Raw genomic sequence first — 22,756 nt, forward strand, 5'->3', positions numbered from 1 at the left:
AAAGTGGCTTTACTAGGAGTAATCCTCACGCGAACAAACGCGAATAGAACACAAAGAGCAATGCAATCAAATAGAAAGATTAGCAAGTGAAAAGACGCACAATGATCAGCGAATTAAGCAAAATTATCATATTTATAATGATCTCGCAAGAAGTTTTAAGTATGCAAACTAGTTTAGGTACCCCGAAATGCACAGTACTTCGCCGAGGACGGTGTGCTTTGTCAGAACAAATTTCTTAAGGGCGCTGTTCTGGATCCACTTTTTGCTTCGGCTGGTGCCAATTTTGCTCGAGAAATTGCGAACAGCATGACGCCACTTTCTCTCCAGCTGGTGCACTGAAGTGCATCGCAATCGAACATAACGCGGCACTAAAAGTTGAGTTCGAATTGTCAGCGCGTAAGTCAACGGAGCTGGACTGGCAGTAGAGGCAGGCGGGCTGCACATGGCGCCGACGAAAGAAGAACACACAAGAAATCTTTCCGCGCGTTGCCTGGGCGACGGCCGGGCGGGGCAATCATCGTTAAGAAAAGTGCCGATTAGAGAGTCGGGCAAAGAGGATGTGCGAGAAGTCGTGGCGCGGCGGCAAAGTTCAGAGAAATGCACTACTTTCAATATCAAGGGGCTTTAGACACGGAGGGTCCCAATGGCAAGGGCGCGGTATTTAAAGGTGGAAATTCGCCTTGTATGAGTATTTGAGCATGCTTAGGTCGCGTCCAGTTCTGTGGACGCAGCGCTTGATGGCGATAAATACTACCCCTAGGAGGAGGACGGTTGCCGCGGAAGGAAGGTATGGCGAGTGAAGGTTAGGCGAGAGTGCAGGAAGGCGCACCACGGTAACTTTCTGGAAGGCGGTTGCCATTGAAGAAGGAGGGAGGGGTAGCGAGAGCGGAGGAATGCGGCATGGTCCGTTTGCGAGGTCTGCTGCGAAACGCGCCGCTTGAGGAGAACATCATTGGTGTAGCGGCGCTTCTAGAGCGGTGGATTGCAGAGGAGACCTATGCGAAAAACGGCTGTGTAAGGAAATCTCAAAAAAGCACCCTAGAAATATACAGATGTATGGTCACTTTCTTATTCTCGAGACCAACATATCGCAAAGCAAAAAGAGATTAACATCGGCCGCTGAATCTCGGATTCCCCAGTGGAAACGGTCCTGTCAGTTTTTGCATCTTTTCTTTTTCGAAACCGTGATTTTTTTCTGCCTTCTCATAATATAACTGTGCGGAAAAAACGTACTTCGTAGATGTGTACTACGCTAGTTGGATGTCTTCGTACCGCAGCTGATATACATTTACAAAAAAAGTGGCCATTTGATATTTCTTATTTTTGGAATAACTGACAAGATGGAACCGCAAAAAAAACAAGAAAATAACATAGTGAGATGTTGAAGTTCTATGAAAAAATGCGTATGCAGATGGCGTTAGTGCGCTTATTAGTGAAATGTTAGTGCGCTGAAACATCCGTTTATTACTAAGTATCAGTGTCAATTTGCAAACTTTTCGCTGATTAGTCCACTTCTGTTGCCTTCTCTATTGTTTGCACAACATCTTTAATAAGAGACGTTGCACAATAATAATGAACAAAAACTTGAAGGCTAATACGCAATCACTGAGAAAAGGTTTAACTCATAGCCGAAAATAGGTGTGGGCCGGAAAGTGCAGGAAATGTAGTACAGAAAAGGCGTAACGCTTTCTAGGACAGCCTAGGAGAAATCAAGTTCAGAAGCTGCGCGTGCTGCCTAGGACCAAAAAGAAAGAATGGCTCACCATAGCGGTGCATAACGCAAACACTGCGGCGAAGTAGGCCGAACATGCTTTCCAGCTATGAAAAGCGGCAGCTGGCCGAGGCTCCTCAACCCGCGTAAGTAGCCAAGAGCGACAATTCGCGCTGCCCAGCTCGAACCAGAAAACAGGGGGAAGGCGAGGCCCGTTCAGCAGCGAAATGACCAGACCAATATCAGCACTTCAATATCGTTCTGGTGTTTTCGCAGCTTGATTTGTTGCTGTTTGTCATAGTAAAAGACACTTTCTCCTCCACTTCTCCAGTTAAATCCGACTTGCGACAAGTCTCTGTGCTTGGACCTTTGATTTTCTTATCTATGTCACATACTTACCTGATATCTTTAAAGTTAGAAACCTGATATCTAGAAAGGTTGACCAGTTAATGTTTTGCCGGTTGTAGAGTTATATACCGGTAAATTTACCGTGACTCTAATGCAGGTCTTCTTCAGTGCGGCAATAACTGTGCTTTTGACTTGGCTAACACATGAAGCATGGAATAATTACTGTGGAAGAAGAAGACGAAGTGTCCCTGCTAATTTGGTTCCACATCGCTGCAGTGAAATATCTTGCCATCCGCATAAATACGTTCATTACATCAAGAGAACTGACTTCGCAATATCTGAGGAAGCTCCCGAGGCTCATGCGCCGTCTGACTGGTTGGCAGTAAGCAAATGTTAAGTCATCCCGGAAGCTGAACTGGGCTCCAAGGCTAGGCCTAGAGCCACCCGTGACGCGCTGGCAGAGGTGGCTTCGCCAGTGGCGGTCCCTGCTTCCGGTCCATCAGCGGCAGCGCACATCCCGTCTTCTCCAAATAAACCTCAGCCCGTGAGCGATCTGCCCTCTGGGCGGAACTCGGCAATGACTGCCCAGCCTCGACTGCTGGATGGGGGCTTCAACCGTGCAGCGTGTGGAGGAGAGCTCTCCAATGGACCTGTCCTCAGCACCTCCATCCGTGCCACCGGCTTCCCGCAGTTCTCAAAAGCGCCCATCAGGGGACACTGCACAGGATTATTCTTCTGCCAACTGCAGCTCAAAAAGCAAGCGTTCCTGTCCAGCGTATGCCAACCAGGTGGCTGTGCCGGCATCGGGATCGGTATCGTATAAAGTGGCCATTTAAGCTCTGGCAGCCAAAAGCCTGACAGACATTCCGAACAGGATTCTTCAAGCGAACCTGGACGAGTGTCTTGGGACCAAAGTTTTTCGTGGCTTCACGTCTAGAACGAAATCTCATACCATCGCTGTGTGGCTCCCGACTTTGGCTCCTGTCGAGCGCCTGCAAACGTTCAAGTGCACACATATTACAAGCGATATCTCAATGTTGGTCCAGGTGTACCTAGTAGAAGGTTCGGACCTACAACGCTGTGTTGTTTACAACGCCAACGTTACCGAAGACCAGACGACCTTCCAGCGTGAGCTGTACTGTACAACCCACCGTGTCATCCAAGCGCGGTATATGGGAAAGGGGCGCTCGTGCATCGTCACACTACAGGGCCCACCAACTCTCCCAGAACGACTTTACTACTATGGCTATATTCTGCGGTCTCGCCCTTGCAAAGCGAGTACAGTTTACTGCTATAGCTGTTTAAGAACTGGCAACGAAAGGGGCGCTCGTGCATCGTCACACTACAGGGCCCACCAACTCTCCCAGAACAACTTTACTACTATGGCTGTATTCTGCGGCCTCGCCCTCACAAAGCGAGTGCAGTTTATTCCTATAGCTGTTTAAGAACTGGCAACATGTGGCGATCATGCCCTTTTGCAACACAAGATGAGGCTCGGCCACAAGGCACACCGTCTTACAGGTGCGGACTTCGCAAGACTGGCGACCACGAGATCACCGCTCCAACTTGTCCAACAAAACAGAAAGCAACTGAGAAGGTTCGGCATGGGATCCGTAAGCAAGTGCCTCCGAATGAAAACAGAGCCCCGATACAGACATCCAACAGGTTTGCGGCTCTTCAGTGGGATGAAGACGACTGGCCGAAGCTTTCTGAGCCCAATCCACCTGCGACCCCTGCCCAACAGTCGTACAGTGATAAAGTGCGCAAGGATCGCCGTCGCCTTCAAGCTACACAAAAGTACAGCAAGCTGGTGCCTCATCGTGAGGACATGGCAGCAGTTGACGACGAAATTGCACACCTTTTAGCCGACATATCTAATCTACGGCAACGCCGTAAACTGCTTGCTCGCCATGGAAAACCAGCGGAATACCACTCCACGCCAATCAATGCGGCAGTGCCTTCGACTACGTCTGGCTCTCATGCGTTTTTCGCAGACTCTACCAGGTCTTCTGCTGCACTGCAGGATTACTCAACAACATCCTTCCTCCGATTTATAGTAAACCACTTAATTAACCTGACATCAGTTCTATTACAACGCTTGGAAGCCTAATCGAAAATGGCGAGTACACGTTGTTGTGGTGTGCTCTAATGGAACTGCAGAGGCCTCTCCACAAAGCTGGGAGAGCTCAAATCTCGACTTCGCATGAACAAGCTCCAGGTTTGGGTCCTGCTACTGCAGGAGACCAATGCCTTGCCATCCATTCCGGGCTTTAATGGATACATGTCTCCTTCAATGAACGACCGTCGTGTGCACCCTGTTGCCCTTCCGGGAAAGGCGGTGGTGTACGTTGATGCGCGTTTTCCTCAAGGTCGCCTCTCTCTAGAAAACTGGTGCACCTCATATCAAGAGCTGTGAAGCTTATCAAGGCAACTGTTGTGGTCATGTCATACTATGTAAGACCCGCCGGTGGAGTTCCCTCCCGCATTAATCTTGAGCGCTTATTAACTCTACGACGACAGCACCGAAGGTGGCCTGTTTTAGACGGTGGTGACTTTAACGCCCCTCATCCGAATTGGGGGTGCCCCACTTCAAGCCCTCGTGGTAGGCGTGTGCGAGACGCATTCGCGGATTCTCTGTTCGTTTTATTCAACCATCCAGATTCAGCAACGCGGACTGTGCGCAATGCTCGCAGTCCAACATATGCTCCGGACCTTACCTGGTGGTCAAGACCCGGGACTCCATCGTGGCACCTGGAGCCAGACTGCTGGGGTAGTGACCATCCTATCATTACCGGTCTCCATCCATCAAGGGCCCGCCGATTACGCCGTAGGTGTTTTGTGGTGTATTGGGACACGTTTCGCACCACCGTCGAAGATCTCTCTCTGCAGTCATCTGCACTACTTGTGGACTGCATACAAACTGCGCTGAATAAGGCTACTGCAGTCACCTGGACGGACTTGAATCACCCGGCGCCGGATGTTGGTCTGCTTAACCTGTCGACTGCTCGACGACAAAAGGAGATTACAGCTTCCTGAGACCGGACTTCTGTGCAAGCACGGACGAGTCTGAATTACCTTACTACCAAGGCTCGCAGATATGAACGCGATCCCTCGTGACGGCAGTGGCATGCGTGCTGTGAGCAGTTCTCGACAAAATCATCGAATGCTGCTCTGTGGTGAACGTTTCCTGTAATATAACATGGTTCCCGTCGTCCTCACGCAGCGGCCACAGCAGGCTTTGCAGCTAACTTAGCTCCGGATGATTTCGCCAGGAAGGCAGCGCGGAAGTTTCTCTCCAAGTATGATGTGTTGCCTCCAAGGGTCATAGGAGCCCCCCTGGCTTCCATTCCAGCATATATCGATAAGCTTCCATCTACAGCCGACGCCGAGGTAATTGCAAGCCCATTTTCAATGCCCGAATTGCTTGCAGCAATAGACGAGGCCCGTCGGAAGACTGCGCCCGGTCCGGACTCCATTCCTTACGAGTTTTACAAGAACATAAGTTCCGCTGTACTGCCTTAACTCCTCGCCACCATTAACAAGGTATGGATAGAAGGCCTCGTACCAGAAACCAGGAAATCGGCTATTGTGATCCCCATAGAAAATCCGGGGAAGCCGCCGACAGACCTCCGAAATTTCAGGCCTATATCGCTTACGCCAACGTTATGCAAGCTTACCGAAAAAATGCTTGTCACACGACTGTCGTGGTGGCTTGAGCACCATGGCTTCTACCATCCCGCCCAAATTCGCTTTCTTACGTTCATAGGTACAGAAGATGGACTGGCTGTCTTGGCGTCAGCAGTTCTGGCCTCAACTCGCAGCCACAATTTACGTACTGTACTTGCCATGGACGTTGAAAAGGCATCCAATAATATCAGTCATGCTGCCATCCTGGAATCGCTTGACGTGCTGCATTTCTCCGTTAGAGTGGAAATTTTGTTAAATCCTTCCTTGAAGGCCGACACTTTGCCATACACCTAAGTGGTGAGGCCGTCGGATCATTTGTGCCTCTTCGCGGCGTTCCCCAGGGATCGGAGTTGTCGCCAACATTATTTAATATTGCATTTATCTTCCTTGCTTGGCGCTTACATGATGTCTCTGAGAATTAGAATAAGTTAGTATTGTATGCTGATGATATAACGGTGTGGAGCACTCACAACGACCTGATTACTCAAGCAGCTGGCCTGAAATCAGCCATAGACATTACGTCGACTTTTGCTTCCTTAATTGGTCTGCAGCTTTCAGTGCGCAAAACCACGTTCGTGTCAGTCGCAAACCGCTTGGGGCGCCATAAACAGGCGGCAGCACCAATTCGTCTCCTCTATCCCGAACTCCAATCCAAGAAAGTTCGACCGTAAAAATCTTGGGCTTGACAAGAGACGAGTCAGGAACAGGTACTGCTTGGCTTTCTCGGGCTAAAATGCAAGCAATTCTGGCGTTGGGTCTGATTAGACGCATTGCTCCTAAAACAGGCGAAGCCCGCTCTCATAATGCACGAGAGTTTATTTATTTATTTCAAATACCTTCATGGTCCTAAGGGCATTATTGAGGGGAGTGGAAGAAGACGTAATATAACACAACAAGAAATGAAAATACGTTCATGGGTTGCAGCACTACATATGGCTCACTGCACTGAGTTTAACAGATTTCAGAAATTGTACAACTACATAGAAAGCTGGAAGAAAGAAAAAGAAAAAAACTAGAAAAGTTGGTCCGGGCGGTTGTGCAACCGTGCCTCGTTTACCAAGCCCAATTCCAGTGTTTGACGAGGGCTCAATGGGATCCTCTAGAAGCTGTTAATCGAGATGTAATGAGGTTCATCACTTGCCTTTCCCGCATTACCCTGATCGTGGCGCTCCAAGAACATGCGCAGCTGAATACACTAGATGAGTTGGTGCAGCAACGACGCTATTCTCGCCTCCTAATGCCAAGCCTTACAGACACAACGTGTGCACTCAAGGCATATGCTTCATCGCACTCCATTCTACAGTCGCCCCCGCCAATTCTTCCTCCCTGGCATTTTGTGCAACTAAGCGATAACAAGCCAACTGATCTACGTCGGCTATCATCCACCCGCGCGGCATCGTCATTTGGTGACCGAATTACAGAGCAAGACGCCAATATGCCGCATGGTTCCATCGTTATGTACGTTGATGCAATCATCCAGGCCTGCGAAACAACAACGGCAGTGTACTGTGTTTGCAAGCCTGCTCTGAACAAAACATCAAGGTTTCGCCTTTCAGAATCTCCTTCCTCCTTTTGTGCGGAGATGCTTGCGGTTCAAGAGGAACTTTGCTCCGAGGCCGCCGTTCCCAAGCTGCCCACGGCCCGCATTGTCATCCGCACCGACGCCCTTCACGTCACACGCCTACTGCGACGAATCAGTCGCACCCCAGAAATCTTCCAAGACATCCATCGTCTAACAGCATGCATCCCGCAGCAAATCCGCATTGAGTGGGTCTCGCGTTACCTCCTGAGCGCACAAAGCCACGCAGATTCTGCGACCCGCATCCCCAACCTCGTCTTTGCCTCGAGTCCTTACTCTGGATGACACCACCTTCCTTTTAACAAGAAAGGAACACCTCCGGCGCCGCACACGTGCTCTAATCCCTCCGTGTGCACTAACCCTCCCAGTTGTCTTACCCGTACAGAGGAGGTTGCACTTCGGAGGATACGGGTCGCGGTTGCCCTAACTCCAGCTGTGACACGCAAATGCCCGCATTTCAAAGATTTATATCCCCACCCCGGGTGTCCAGTCTGCAAGATTAGACAGTGAGGCGGATATCCACCACCTCTTGTGGGACATCCCGGCGCAGAAGCCGACGAGAATTCCGCACCTGGCGGCAGTGGAACTCTCACCGGACAATCCGGATTCCTATACTGCATGGACACAGGCTCCATATCGTCGTTTACTTCTTGATTTCATCAAATCAACCCACCTTTTTTCATTTATTTAAGCATCTTACTCATCTCTCACTTAATAGTTTTTATGCCCTGAGGCAATAAACATCGCTTCAAAAAAAATACTGTGAGCCTTCCAGGGCTCTTCTTTAACTTGTACATACATAAAAAATGCAAGTACATGTTTATTTCTCCTCATAACGCTACATTGCCCACATATCATCTGATTAGTAGTAACATAAAATCTGTGCCCTCTTACAATTATTTAGGCGTATTTATCTCTTCTAGGATTTGTTGCAAAACGCATGTAGGTTGTACAAACAACAATGCTAATTGTGTGCGGGGCTACACAGGGTACAATTTTTATCTTTCTTTTATTCCTGTAAAGTTACTTCACAAATTGTTATATCGCCTTAAATTTGAATATGCTGCATCTATCAACTACCCCAGTAAAGAAACGCTCATCTATAAAATTGAGTCTGCCGAGAACCGGGCCGCTACTTTCATTCTTTATAATAAGCACCGTACCTCCAGCGCCACTTCTGTGAAAGCAAATTTATCGTTACCGCGGCTGCCAAAATGCAGACAGGAGAACGCTTAATCTGGCTTAATTTGTTTTTTTTTAATATGAATGTTGTGTACTTTAAATATATTATCAATACTGATAACGACATTGGACTTATGCCTCTTAACGCATACATCTGACTTTTACCCTGTATCTGGAAGTGACAAAGAAAATACGTCCGCATAGGGACCATGAGAGCGAATTACCTAGAAGATTTTTAATGGGGTAGAGCGCATATGGCAAGTTCTCTCTAGTCATGACTACCCACTCAAGAGAAAAGTACGCTCAAGAGAAACGTATATAAAAGCTGCATCTTACTGGTACTTACCTATGGGGCACAAACATTGAGGCTAACGAAAATGGTTCAACGTTAGTTAAAGACAACGCACCGAACTATGGAAAGAAAAATATTGGATGTAACTTGAAGTGGCCGGAAGCAGTTATAGTGGACGAGGGAACAACCACGGTTTAATGACATCTTAGTCGAAATCAACTGGAACGAATGGGCTTCAGCATGGCATTTCTTTCGAGGGCAAGACTAACGCTGGTTCTTAAGATTACCGTTGGTTCCCTAGTTCTCGCGCGCAACCTCCAAAAAATCCAAAATGTCCAACACACGATCTACGCCGACGAGATCACGATCTGGGTTAACAGTGGCAGCGACGGGCAAATCGAATCGTCGCTGCCGGAAGCGATAGATCTTGTGGAAGAACACCTGAAAAAGGCGGGGTTTTGATTCTCGCCCAAGACGTCAGAGCTCCTGCTGTACCGCCCCAACCAGAAAGGACGACCACACAACGGATCCAAGGAGAAGACAAGATATGAAGAAATCAGGCTACAAACATGGGGGGGGGGGGGGGGGGCGGTGACAGCGGATTCATCTACACCACGAAGAGAACGCCCTAGGCATGGTCATCGAATCCAGCTGCGTAAACGGTAGACGGTCAACAAGCTCGTTCACAAGACTGCCAATGCTGTGAGGTTACTGAAGAGAGTCACCAGCAGGAGATGTGGCGTCAGGGAGGAGAGCCTAATACGACTCGGCTTTCCTTCGTCATATGTCACATAACCTACGTGGCCGCCTTTCACTATTCGTACAAAGTGGAGAACAAAATAGTCGTAATTATATGCAGGGCCAACAACACGGCACTCGGCTGCCAAACGCGACCAGCACGGAGCCGCTGCTACAGCTTTGAGAGGCGCAGCACATATAGCAACTAGAAATTCTGACAACCACCGAAGCCTGACGACACAAACTCGAGCGGCTTGGCATCGGATACCACCGCCAGTAAGGAAATTATCCCGCGGAACGTCAGGACCAGCATACAAGTCGCTTCAGTCCCGCCAAACGTACACTCGACGTATAATCAAAGCAGAAGACAGACCAGAGACGCGGCCTTGCTTTGAGCCAACGGAAAAACGAGGGAAGTGCGCTTTGTGGAGGATGCCGAATATCAAGAACATCGACGATACGCCGTTGCGGTCGTCGACAGGGCCGGAACGTTTATCCACTCCACCAGCGTAACGTCCCGACACGCTGAAGTGCCGAGGAATTGGCCATAGCACTCGCCATGTATGATCACGGTTGCGAGGTAGTTGTTAGCGACTCGTGCATAGCCGCAAAGAATTAGGCCAAGGGGAGAATATTCGTGGAAGCCTGCCGAATAATCAAGAAACTTAAATGCTCACCGAACAACAAGGTCGAGCTAGTCATGGTGAAGATGATGATGCACGCTGTTAAAGGTGGGGATTGGGGTCGCTTCTCGACACAACCTCGGTCAAGATGACGCCCGATTCGTCCAGGACAGGAGTGCCGCTGAGTGAAGGATTCTTTAGTGTAGGAAGAAGACTTGGTTTATTTTACATATTTACAAGCTTTTGAGTTCAGACGTCTGCTGCTTCAGCTGCATCTGCAGTCCAATTTTATACACTGCGTCTTCCCTAGATTCCCCAGGTAGGGGACGCCCTCGCCGTGGTGGGTGTGGTCAAAACTTGCGCTTTCACACACAAACAGACACCTCAGCACAAATGGACACGCCCCTGGCATAAGTTAAGCCCGAGGGAGAGGGGTGTGCGGCCAGGACCCCGTCAGGCTGGCAGGCGACGCCAGGTGGTCGGCCCGCTCTCCGCCGGTCGGTGAACTTCGAAGAAACTGAGGCGCAGCCCCTTCGGGAGATAATCCCCAGTTGTTCTGCCATTAGGCATGGCCGGCGAAGCCTGCAGACAAGCCACTGTGGCGATCTGTTCCCACGCTGGTGCTGTGCCCGTGAGGCCAGGAGTAGTCGGGTAGGTGGAGACGTCGGGGAAAATCGGAAGACAGCCCGAACAACTTCGCGGCCCGGGACAGCTACTCCTTAAGAGGATTTTCGCAGAACCTTGCTCCCGCTTGTCCCACGCAGCAACGACCGGGCGAGCGCGGTAAATGCATACCGCAGACACATGGCGAGAGATTCTGTCTTGGTGGCAATCCTCGAGACAACGACCGGGCGAGCGCGGTAAATGCATACCGCAGACACATGGCGAGAGATTCTGTCTTGGTGGCAATTCTCGAGACATGCTGGCGCCAATCCTAATACCAGCTGGCGGCCATTCCTAATAACGCATAAAGTTAAAGAACCCTTGATGGAGAATTTCAGATAGGTCACCCATAAAAATTACAAGCAATACAAAAAGCTGTCGTGCATCCTGCAACAACTCAGAGGATGGAGAGATGTTATGGCTTAAGTCCCAGCGCAACGAACATGTAAGCCTCTAATCAATAGGCATGACATTCTCCAGCAGGCGCAGTGTAAAAGCCTGAGGATTAAAATTTTGTTTATTTACTTATTTTAGGGTTTAACGTTCCAAGGAACACGGGCCATAAGGGGCGCCGTTGCGGCTGGCGCAAGATAATTAGGACACCTGGGCTTCGTTAAAGTGCACTGAAGTCGGTCAGTAAACTGGCCTCTAACATCGAACCTTCGTCTTGAGGCCGCGGCAGAGCACTATAACCACTCAGCCATCCCGGCGATTACTGGCTATTCCGGGTAACTTGCTGCATGTAACTATGACAGCCGTCTTACAAGGTCTTTGAAAGTTTAGCGCAGCCTTGGTAATTGTATTAGACGAAATTTCAAATATGCTAAGCAGTACCTGGTTGGTAATGTTTATTGAAGTGTGTATATTCATTCATATTAGGTAATACATTGCCAGTCACCAGAAAGTAACTTTTCAAAACGCAGTTCTTCAATTCTAAAATGTGTTCGTAAAGACTTAAAATAGTACCCTACTAAGATGCACGTATGTCATGAATGAAATCACTAGCATCTGTTTGTGTTTAAGAAAAGAAAGAGCTGGCAGTGAAAACACTGATATTATACTTGTTTTAGATTTATTTTGCTGAGCACTTCTTGGAGAGCACCGTCAGAATACATGCTTGACAAAAATAGAATCTCATCAGCCTTAGAGAGCTGAGATGCTTTTCCAAAACGCCAATTTTTTTCTGCGTCAGCACTAAGGCTGCCCTCATAATGGTGATAAAGTTGAACTCTTCACAGTTTTAACGCATTAAATCATCATCGAGTGTGGAGTCAGAAGTTCAAAACATGACCCATATAAGAGTTCCAGACTTGAAGAAAAGCCTTCAGACTTTCACATTCTCATTGAAAAAAACAACAACAAAGAAGCCTATCAATGTATTGCTTGTGGTCCTATAGCTTATGACTAGCATTTTATTTGCTATGACAGGACAGACAGTGGTGTGCCTATTCACAAAATCTTCCTCCACAACAACGGTCCGCATCCACACATCGCATGGTTTCCGGTTGCCTCCATTTTCCGTCAGGACACGAACAGACTTGGTCGCCAATGATTGCACTTCCTCTTCCTCTTTATATCCCGGAATATGTTTTCCGGGTACTGTCCATCTCTGCACAGCTTTTTGACCTCGTCTGAATCACAAGGCGAGGCCTGCGAGGTACCATGCAAGAGAGCTTATAATTTCTAAGCCTTGATATTTCCTGCATAATGTTTAAGAGCGCATAACAAGATAGGCCAATGAATTTTGTTCAGAAAGAAATTAGCAATGAAAAGTTTACAGTAAGGGTGCACTTTTTTAGCAAATGTGCATTCATGTAAAAAATGCGAATTTGCACGACCAGCTGTTCGTGGAACATCGGCCGCAAGCTCGCAACTAGAAAAATATGAAGGTGAGCGCTTTCATGCTGTCATCATCATGTGATGTGCGGCTCGGAGTCTTAGGATTTTGATGGGTGAGGCGCATCTTGTGAGTTCATCATCGCTGAATTCCTTAAGTTGAGCTTTTGCATTATTCAGAAAACATTTCACCTATCGAGGACGCGAATGCGAAAGAAAGAGATAAGCACGTAAAGTGTTACGAAAGACTTAAGAGTGACGGGAGACAGTTGTGCGAGATCTCGATATTGATAGAATTAGAGAACAGGAACTAGGTCAGAGAGTGCACGCCCGTGAAGATCACATCTGCACGCGAATGATACAGGGGACACACTGTGTGGCCACTTGGCGCCCAGCATCATTTCAGGAACATACCGTTTGACGTTGCGGTTTCGGTGAGCGACCTACTACCAATGATGCCGCGTATATCAGTGGTAGCTTTTAACATAACCGGTTCATCGCTACGAACAAAAGCGAGACACGATATTTGAGGTGGTCTTAGGATAAATATGACCCGATGCAGAATTTTAATTTAGAGACACTTTCCTTAATCAAGTTTGATAAAGTTCACCGCTAGGCAATATACGTCTTTGTCAGTTTTCTTGTTTTTCCTCAGTTACCATTAAATAAGTTTTCCTCGCGATAATTATGACAGTCGCAAAGCGAGTATCAGGCAGAACACGAAAATGCCCATAAATCAAAAGGTGTGGACCCAAAGTACGTATTTCGGCAATGTCTTGAACTTCTATGTAAATTTTGTTGTATGTAAATTTTGTCACGATCATACGTTTAAAGGGTTTCTGCTCCACCTGAAGGAAATATTTACTTCAACTATAGAGCTATGGTGCCCTACTTTTATTTCATTTCATTTATTGTTACCCTCAGAGCGCTCTCATTACAGAGGAAGTGGGAGAATGGAAGCAAGGTTAAAAAATGAAGCACACTGTTCAAGATGGAACGCGATACAAGTGAACATTCTCCTGCAGCCATCAAGGACGTTAGGATATGTGCTGAAAATTTTGTGGTTTACCGTCTCAAAGGGATACGTAGGCCTGCGATGGGACGTCGCAATGTAGGGCTCAAAATAATTTAGACTACCTTGCGTTCCTTAACGTACGCTAACACTGAACAGCACACGAAAGCCTTCTGTGTGTCTCCTCCATCGATACGCGATAGCCGCGGCCGGCATTGAAATCGCGTCTTCCGGCTGAGTAGCCAAAACACTCACCGCGGAGCATTCGCCGCAAGTTCACGATATCGAATAAGTTTTCAGTGAAGAATGAACCACCGATGTATTTGGAAGAACTACTGCGTTATCTAAATTTCTAATCCACGTAACTTCAGTTTTTCGATTGAATTTGGCTCATTAGGATTTTATATGGCCTTTTTTTGCCGCATTTATTTGGACACAACAAATGCTGCTAATGATAGCATTAAATGAGTACTAATTCTGTAATATGCTGCTCTATGGTAGATATCACCAGATCTACACGTGAGGCGCATGTAGCGACAGCTGCGAATGTGCATTAACAAATATTGCCTCTAGAAGTTTACGAATTTTGCAAAGTTCAAATCCTCCTTGTACTGCTTAATCTTGTTCTCCTTAAAAGCCTCCAAGGTCCATATTTATAATCTACAATGTTAATCGAATATTGACAGCAAAAGTACAAACTCAGATCTAAAAGTAAAGATTGTTTAGGGTGATGAGGGTTTCGAAGAAATAAAAAGAAACGCGTTAGACTGTTTTTTTAGTAAGCAATATGTTGCCAAAAGACTATTTTTTTTACAAACAGGGAGAGTTGCTGTTGTGTTGAGTTGTTCATACAATAAAGTGATATGTATTACCATCTCGTAAGTTACATGATGATGATAAATGCCAATCAGGAGAGCAAGCTGCCGGCTTGTTGGTGATTCATGTTTTGAAGAAGGCAGCGCAGAATACGGACGAGAGACAGAAGAGAGGACAAAATTAGACGTGCACGAGCTCTTTGTCTCCGGTCGGTATTATGGGCTGCCTTCTTCAGAACATGATAAATGTAAACTAGCTATATAATCTTACTTTGGTAAATATACTCAGATTCAGAACCAACTTTCATCTTCCCGGTGTAAACTACTATCTTGCCATACTCCACGAATCCTATCACGGCTTGCACCTTTTGAAAATTGAGCACTTCATAGCCGAGCCTAGGCGTCAGTTCATCTCGGATCTCTATCGTAATTTCATGCATCGCGGTCTAAGCGGGCTTAATCTGCATAGAAATATGGGCTAAGGTTACTCTGTGTTCCATTCTAACAGCAGTACTCATCCATGATGTCAAATGTTGGCCAGTATCACTTCGTCTTCAAGCACCCAGCCCCAGCCCCGAAACGTCAACCGCGTCCTTAAGAGTAGTGAGAAAAGGTGTGTGTTATCATGAGAGGCTCCATTTCGATAAAATGTGCATGTCAGAGCTGCGCTTTGGAGCTTTCACCTGCCACGGTTGGCAGCTGGTAAAGTGGATAGAGAAATTTCCATGGGGTGAGAGAGCACAAGGTAGAAGGAAGACGAAAAAGAGTCGGAAGCGACGGGTGGCTGTTTGCTATATGAAGTGAGCAAAATCTCCTTTTATTTTTTAGTTGAGGGGACGGAGGGCGAAAGTGGTAGCAGAAAGGCAGAGGGATGGGCAGACGACGGAGGGCGTGTGGTGAAGCCCTTCAAAAATGGCCTCAGTGTGACTTCCCACACTAAGAAAACACGTAAACACCTATCGTCAACATGACCTTCCTGACTATTTTGCCGTGCAGGGCAAATGCTTCTTCCATATCTGCCCAGTCAACCCGTTCCTGTTCTGGCTACGGCCACCTCATCCACGCCAGCTTGAAAATCTCTTCCGCCATCTAAATTTTTCAGCAGCGACCTGCTCACTTGCCTTGCCTTGGAGTCCAATCTTTTACCATTAACGTTCGTCGGTCATCTGGCCTTCACGCTGCAAAGTTCTTTAACCGGCAGTGACATCGCTAACTACACGAGCTTCGATCATTTCGCCCTTATTTAACTGCGACTGCTGCGCGCGGCCGGGATCAAACCAGCGTCTGTTGGGTCATGAAAAGAGAAAATGAGGGGGTGGGGTATTTACCGATGTACAGAGGAAATGAATTATAACCGTATTTTCCTGTGCCCCAATTCATTCTACAATTCATCTCGGATGCGCAGTATGTTCTAGCGGTGCCAAATAGATGCAACAACAGTGAGACATATAGATGTATCTTGCTGTACAAAAGCAGTGGAAAATGCGCTGTCCAGTTGAGCCTGGTGTCTTATTAGTTATCCCAGTTGCTCTCTAAGGGAAATGTATATTTTGTGCACACCCTTTGCGAAAACTTTACAGCCCCGGGAGAGTTTCGTGTGCTACGGCGTGCGGTCCTTTATGCAAACCCAGACAGGCAGATTTCATTATTTTGGAAGAAGCTCTCGTCGTCGTTCATCCGAAAGTGAGGACTTAGACGCTAAAGGGAGCCAACTGTATGGCTTAGGTGTCATATAGTTGGCCGCACTTGGTTTTTAATTTCGAAAATAGCGATCAGAATTGTCAACTGAAAGGAAAAATACGTTTTTAACGCGTTTTCTACAGATTAACCACAGTAGTGACTAGGTACATATGATTGAACAAACGTAAGTGCATGCGTAAAAGATCACACCTCAGTTGCAGCGATTAAGCTTCCTAATATTAATAAAGCCAAGAACATTCGTAGCAGCTTGGCCATCTTCACTGAGCACCCTGGAAGAAACAATTCTTGAATTAGTGTGGATAGGAAAATGTAAGAATAACTTTTTATCTATTAGATTGAACACCTATAGTTGAAGGTGTAGAAGCTTAGGATACAGGGTGAACGTATGCGACCGTGACAAAGGCAATCACTCACATGAAAGCTTTGCTGTCACCAATTACACAATCATGGCTAATAGACCGCGACATAGAAGCCTTTACTGTCATCTGTTACACCTCCGAAAAGAAGCTTTCGTTTCCGCGATCGGGGAGCGAAGAAATACTGAAACATAGTTATCCTTTCACGGCGGTTTCTATCACTTCACACACATCGGGAGAAAGCAAAAAGGTTTCATGGAGCAGTGAATAATTGCAGATGTTAAGAAAAGGCTTAAAAGCAAGGTATTTCAGACACATTTCGATGAAAACGATAAAAAAGTAGCTTTTGGCTTAACCAAAGGTGCACGACTGCAATTAAGCAGCATAAAGAAAATAACTAAATAAAAACTGGAAGGAACACTTAAGCTCTCCCATAAGGATGTGACGCAATGGCGTAAAGAGTTAATTCTTTATATGGAAAATGTGCCATTATCTACATTCATCGATCCCTGCGAGTCATGATAGCGCAGTGTGCAGTCGTTAAGGGATGCTCAACTGCCCTGCAACGGCAGGTGCTGCGAACGGTGGGCCTTGTGTAGCCAAAGTTGGTCTTCCTGAGTGACCAATCTTTAACCGCCATCTGCCACGGTGGGCAGTTTGCTCACAATCTTGTGGGTGGTTTGTGATGTCGCCTCAAGGGCGCGTGACCTAGGTGGCCCGCCTGCTTAATAGGTTGCTCGCTTAAATATTTTTGTATCGATATTTCACTCACGGTCAACGCTACAACGGCGATGCGGAATTTTCTGCGACACAAACTTCTTAACCCTGCCGCATTACAATAATTCTGGCAAGGATCCCAAGCGGTGGCAGCATGCGGGATATAAGAGCAAACTATCGCCTTGTAGACAGATCATCACATTACATACCGTTTTGCGAAAACTGCATGATTTATGGGCCAGAATGGCTATGGGGACACATCTGTGAGTTGGAATTCGACAACTTTGGAAAAAACCTTATTTTAGGGAAACGTGCAAACGGATTTATCGGTGATTTTGATAAATTGATCAATTTCCACACGCTGTTCACTCTGCATTTTAACGCCTCTGACAATAAGCAGATTGTCTGACGAATTACACTTGCTCGAACAGGTAGAATAAGAAGACTTATTACAGACTGGGAGATTCTGAGTTTCAGCTGTCTATCGCAAACTACAGGACCATTATTTGCACCGTAACGGAAATTGATTATGTTCTCCAGGCCCCGCAGCAAAGTAATGATTTGAGTTAAAATCGGTGTTGTATTGTACCTTCAGTGCAGATATTTCCCGATATAAACCGCACGTAGGTCCGCAAACAGGTGGCTGCTTTATCATACAAAAGATGCAGAAGTGTGGATCGAAATGCCTATGAAAAGGGCCAAGCAAAAACTTATCTAGATTGTCAAAATGAAAGTTACTGAGCAGCCTATGAATAATTTATGCTTAGAAAAAATCCAGGAGCCATTGCGCCAATAACCTCTAGCGATACTATGAATTAAGTTTTGAAAGAGTATTTTAAAATACATTTTTGAACTCAGCACAAATTAAAATACTGCCAGCCTGGTTTACATGTACGAAGGCACGCGTTTAGACAAGTTTCTTGCTGAAGAAAAGGCTTGAAAAAACAGACCCTGTTTGTACCGAGGATGAAATGTGCTGCAAAGAAAAATTGTGGCTCCTATCCACGCTGTGAAGGTGGTTGAACAGCGCAGCTGTATAACAACGCCCAATAGCACATTGCGATGGCACTTGAAATTTGACGCGTGTGGTGCTAGAAAGAATGAAACCAGAGACAAGTGAAATGCACCTGAGCAATTAGCTGTATGCCTGATTCCGAATGAGATATGCTGGTCTCATTCACTTTTAGCCTGACGCTTTTATGGCAACTGCTTCACTGCGCTACCTCGTAACGATTTCGCGGTGATTTCAGCTTTGACCTTCAAGTGAGCCAGAGGTCAATCTTCCTACGGCGCGGTTAGCGTGTCCACCGATATGTTTTAGACAGTTAGTGCGCCATTTCATTTCTTCAAACTAATTTTAAAAACCAATCTTCAGTTTTCTTCCTACGAGAACCGGCGTATTCAGCATGGTACGGCCTATGGTATCTCAGGGGTTTGGGCACCCGACTATTGATCCGCAGTACTAGGGTTCGTGCCCAACCGCGGCGGCAGCGTTTCGATAGAGGCGTAACGCTAAGGCGCCCATGTGCTGTGCGATGTAAGTGCACGTTGAAGATCCCGAGGTGGTCGAAATTGCTCCGCAGCCCTCCACTACGGCACTTATTTCTTCCTTTGTTCTTCACTCCCTCCTTAATCTCTTCCTTTAAGTTGCGGTTTAGGTGTTCGCCGTTATGTGAGACAGATACTGCGGCATTTCGTTTCCCCCAAAACTATTTTTCAATTTAAAATCTTTACAGGGAAACACACGCCGAGAGAAGGAACGTGCTTCGCATTGTTTGCAGACGCCGTTAAAATACATTATGCGGTTTCCACTTCACGCGAGGGCTTCGAATGCCGTCAACCCTTTCCATACAGCTGCTACTGTTTACCGGAAACGACACCCAATGGGTGAGGTGTGTTTTCTGACTCAGCGCAGAGGATCATGGCAAAGTCGTCTGCTTCCGCTTCTTCCGGTTACAAATTTCTCCCACTTCTAGCTGGCTTCACAGCAGTCGCTATGTCATGTCGCTTCTTACACTGCTTTCTTTGCACTGTCACACCACTTATTGTATTGCATCATCGTAAGCCGAACGGGACATCGACTCTGCTATGCTTTGTCGTCTTTTTTTGCACGAAATGCAACCAAATAATGTAAATTGTAGGAGGCTTTCTATGCGTATGCACTGCGATGTGATAAGGTGGCCTGTGAACACAATGGCATGTATGGATAGCTTGCTAGCCCACTTGCAGCTCTTACGTGCTGTGAGGAAAATACTCCTATCGCATGCTAAACTGCGCATGTTTCAGCTTTTCGCTGCCACCGTAGTGCGGCGAAAAAACAAATATAGAATGACCAACGTGTTAAAATGTTTCAAATGACTGCCATGCATACCCAGATCGGACAGCCTATACGCAGGCACATTGTAACCACGACAAAACACTGCTACCTTTCGTTATTGTCAATTTATGCGCTCAGGACGCGTTCATAGGCTGCTCGCGCACATCGTACGGTGCTGCTGTGCAATAAGCGGTGTCGCAGCACAAATAAGTGAGTGAATAAACGATGCATGCGGGCACGGCAATTGCTATGCAAAAGACAGTTTGTACGAGGAATTGGGAACCGAAATTAGCTGGCAGACAATTTTTTATGGTTCTTTGCGTCCACTTCGGAAACACACCTCACCTATAACCCATTGCGACGTCACTTGAAAATTCACTCACGTGGCTGTACAAAGAGTGAAAGAAGAGACAAGTGAAATGTACTTGAGCTGTATGCTGTGTGCTTGATTTCAAAGGAGATTTACCCTTATATATTTTCATTTTATTCATTTGTATGTGTGTCAGAGTAATCTTTATTTTTATTTTTTTTTATTTCCGACTGCTTTAATATGAGTATGATTAACAATTTCTATGTTGTTGGGTGCTTTGGAACAGCATTCAATTTTTTGCTTCGCGTTGTTTTGCGCTGACGACGACGACAACACAAACATTTTCTTGGACGGTAGAGGTATACAGCTTCGCTGAAAAAGTTATGCCCTTTGGTTGCAACATGTTCTGGTAATTTACTGAAAATACTATAAACCGGAAAGTGGTGTCTATGTCTTGGTCCGCAAATGCTTATATAATGCTATGTTGAATCTTATTACTGTACTAGTTTACGAGCTCTTAAAAAGTAGGATGAACAGTTTGCTGAGGAATCGTGGTGACAACACGAGAACTGCCCATCAAAACGGAAGACATTGTGCAGCCTTAACTGAGGGACGCATAAATTGCAATGCCTAGCCGAGGTGAGCAAAGCCGATAAGTTGTGAAAAACGGTCGCTTTACAAAGTACTTACATTATGAGAAAATAGAAAGACGAGGATTTACTGAATTAAGCATTGTTCCACAAAACGTCCTTTGGAGGAATGGCATGAAAATAATCAATGTTATGGCCTGCTCATGCGTTTACTATGTAAATCGAGGAGTCAAATGATTGGCTGATGACACGTCACTTAAGATTTTAAAATTCGTAGAAAAACTTTTTGATTTATCTCAACAAATCGCTTCTTTTCTGGTGAAGCGCTGTTACTGGAGCGCCAGCTTTGGATTTGTTGCCTCTGCACCAGCTGCAATTCAGGCGCTTCAAATATGTAGCTGATTACGCCCGTGTGCTGGGAGAAGTTTCGAAGTATAGGTGTGACCGAAAATAAATTCAGTAAACGTATGCTGCTAATTAAATCACAATAATATTAGGAATCTGGCTTCTAAGCACCGCAAATAGGATTTCAACAAAAGTCATCATGGCATATTTTCATAGGCATATGGTGGCAATTTATAGTTATATGGGTTTTCTATCTTACGATTAGAAGCGCCTTAAATGATACTAAAATTGAGGAAAAGGATTAGTTATGATGGCCGATTTTTTTTGTAGTAGCTAGTGGTTCCTGCAGTACGACAGTTCTAGCCAGACTTGTAGATAATGTTTTGCAAGTAATTGATTACTTCTAATAAATTCCAGTTTCTTCTCTAATCGAATTAATCATTTACCTTTATGAAATGGTAATATTCGAGGCAATATAGTTGCTTTCTTCTACTACATGTAAAAAGGTATCACGCGCGATCATGTCCGGATCACAAGTGGGCCACCGGTGTCCGGCAGTTTTTTTCCCGGGAAATATCACTTGGTTCGTTATACGAGCGCACCGTGCAGTCACACAACTTCCCTCCTGCAACTTCCGCAACTTCCGCGCGGCAACTTCCCTCCTGCTATATCCAACTCGGCGGCTTCAAGAAAATGTCCGGAAATCGCCACTAACGTTAGAGTGTTTTTGTATTATATGAATGAACAGTATGCAGGCGACGTTGCCTTCTAGCGAGGAAAAATGACAGCGCAGCAAAAACAAGAATGGAACGACGCATACAGAAGACAAAGAGGAGGCCCGTGTACCCGTCTTTACGTCCTTGCCTTTCTTGAAATTTTGCTTTTTTTTAAGATTGTGCAACGTTCTAGATTGAAAGTTGATTCTGGGTGCATTTAATGTTACACTTTCCACGCGCGTTACCAATGCAACGAACACATCAACAAGAGGGAAAAGGTCGTCCGCCAGAAAAACTTTTCTTTACCGACATAGCGAGTTGTACGTGCGATATTAATTCGCGGGGAACAAAAATTTTGAGCTGCATCTACGCTACATCTACTTTTCATGTGGTTAGTACCCATAGATATGCGGAACAAACGTCAGTGGTAGTAAATTAGAAGTTATTTTTCAAAATTACTTAGTCACGCGGCACTCGCGGTCGTGCCTGCGTTCCATGATACAGGAAATATTACTCAATTTTGCTACTGAGTGGGCGGACCACAGATCCTTTTCCGAAGCATTTTGCCCCAGAAGAGCCTAGCACCACTTTGGAGGAATATTTTAACGATCGAACCCTGCACCTCCTGAATGCAAGGCGATTGCTGTTACCACTAAGCCATAGCTTCGACACTCTAATGGTCTAAGTATCCACCGCTTTTTCAAATGGATGCAAACCATCCCTTAGCGAAAACTAATACGTTTGTAATACACGGCGGAATATTTATATCGTATTTTAAACATATTTTCTATTCATGAATGCACTAAAGGTATGCCGAAAATAGGTTTCTGAAATTTTTTGCTTGGTATTATAAGTATATTTTTAAGATATGCAAAAAATACAGAACCTAAAACATACTTCGCTCTCGTTTCCAATAAGTTAAAAATTATGTATGCGCTTTTAGTATCTTCTCAAAATATTAAAAGTGTACTTTCTTATTAAAATTAGTTAGACGGAAGCATACTTCTATTTTAACAATGGACAGTCCATTTAAACACATTTGAAGCACACGTTTAGCTGCCGTAGAACAGTATTGTGCTCGAACTCACGTTTCGGGAAATGCTTTTGCATGTTGTCCATGTATTGAATGTGTACTTTCGGCAATACGATGGCAATTCGTCTAAAGTATACCTCAATTTTAACGAATCAGGTATCTGTGAAACCATATTTAAAGCACAC

This window comes from Amblyomma americanum, chromosome 9, assembly GCF_052857255.1.
Source record: "Amblyomma americanum isolate KBUSLIRL-KWMA chromosome 9, ASM5285725v1, whole genome shotgun sequence".
In the NCBI taxonomy this organism is placed as follows: domain Eukaryota; kingdom Metazoa; phylum Arthropoda; class Arachnida; order Ixodida; family Ixodidae; genus Amblyomma; species Amblyomma americanum.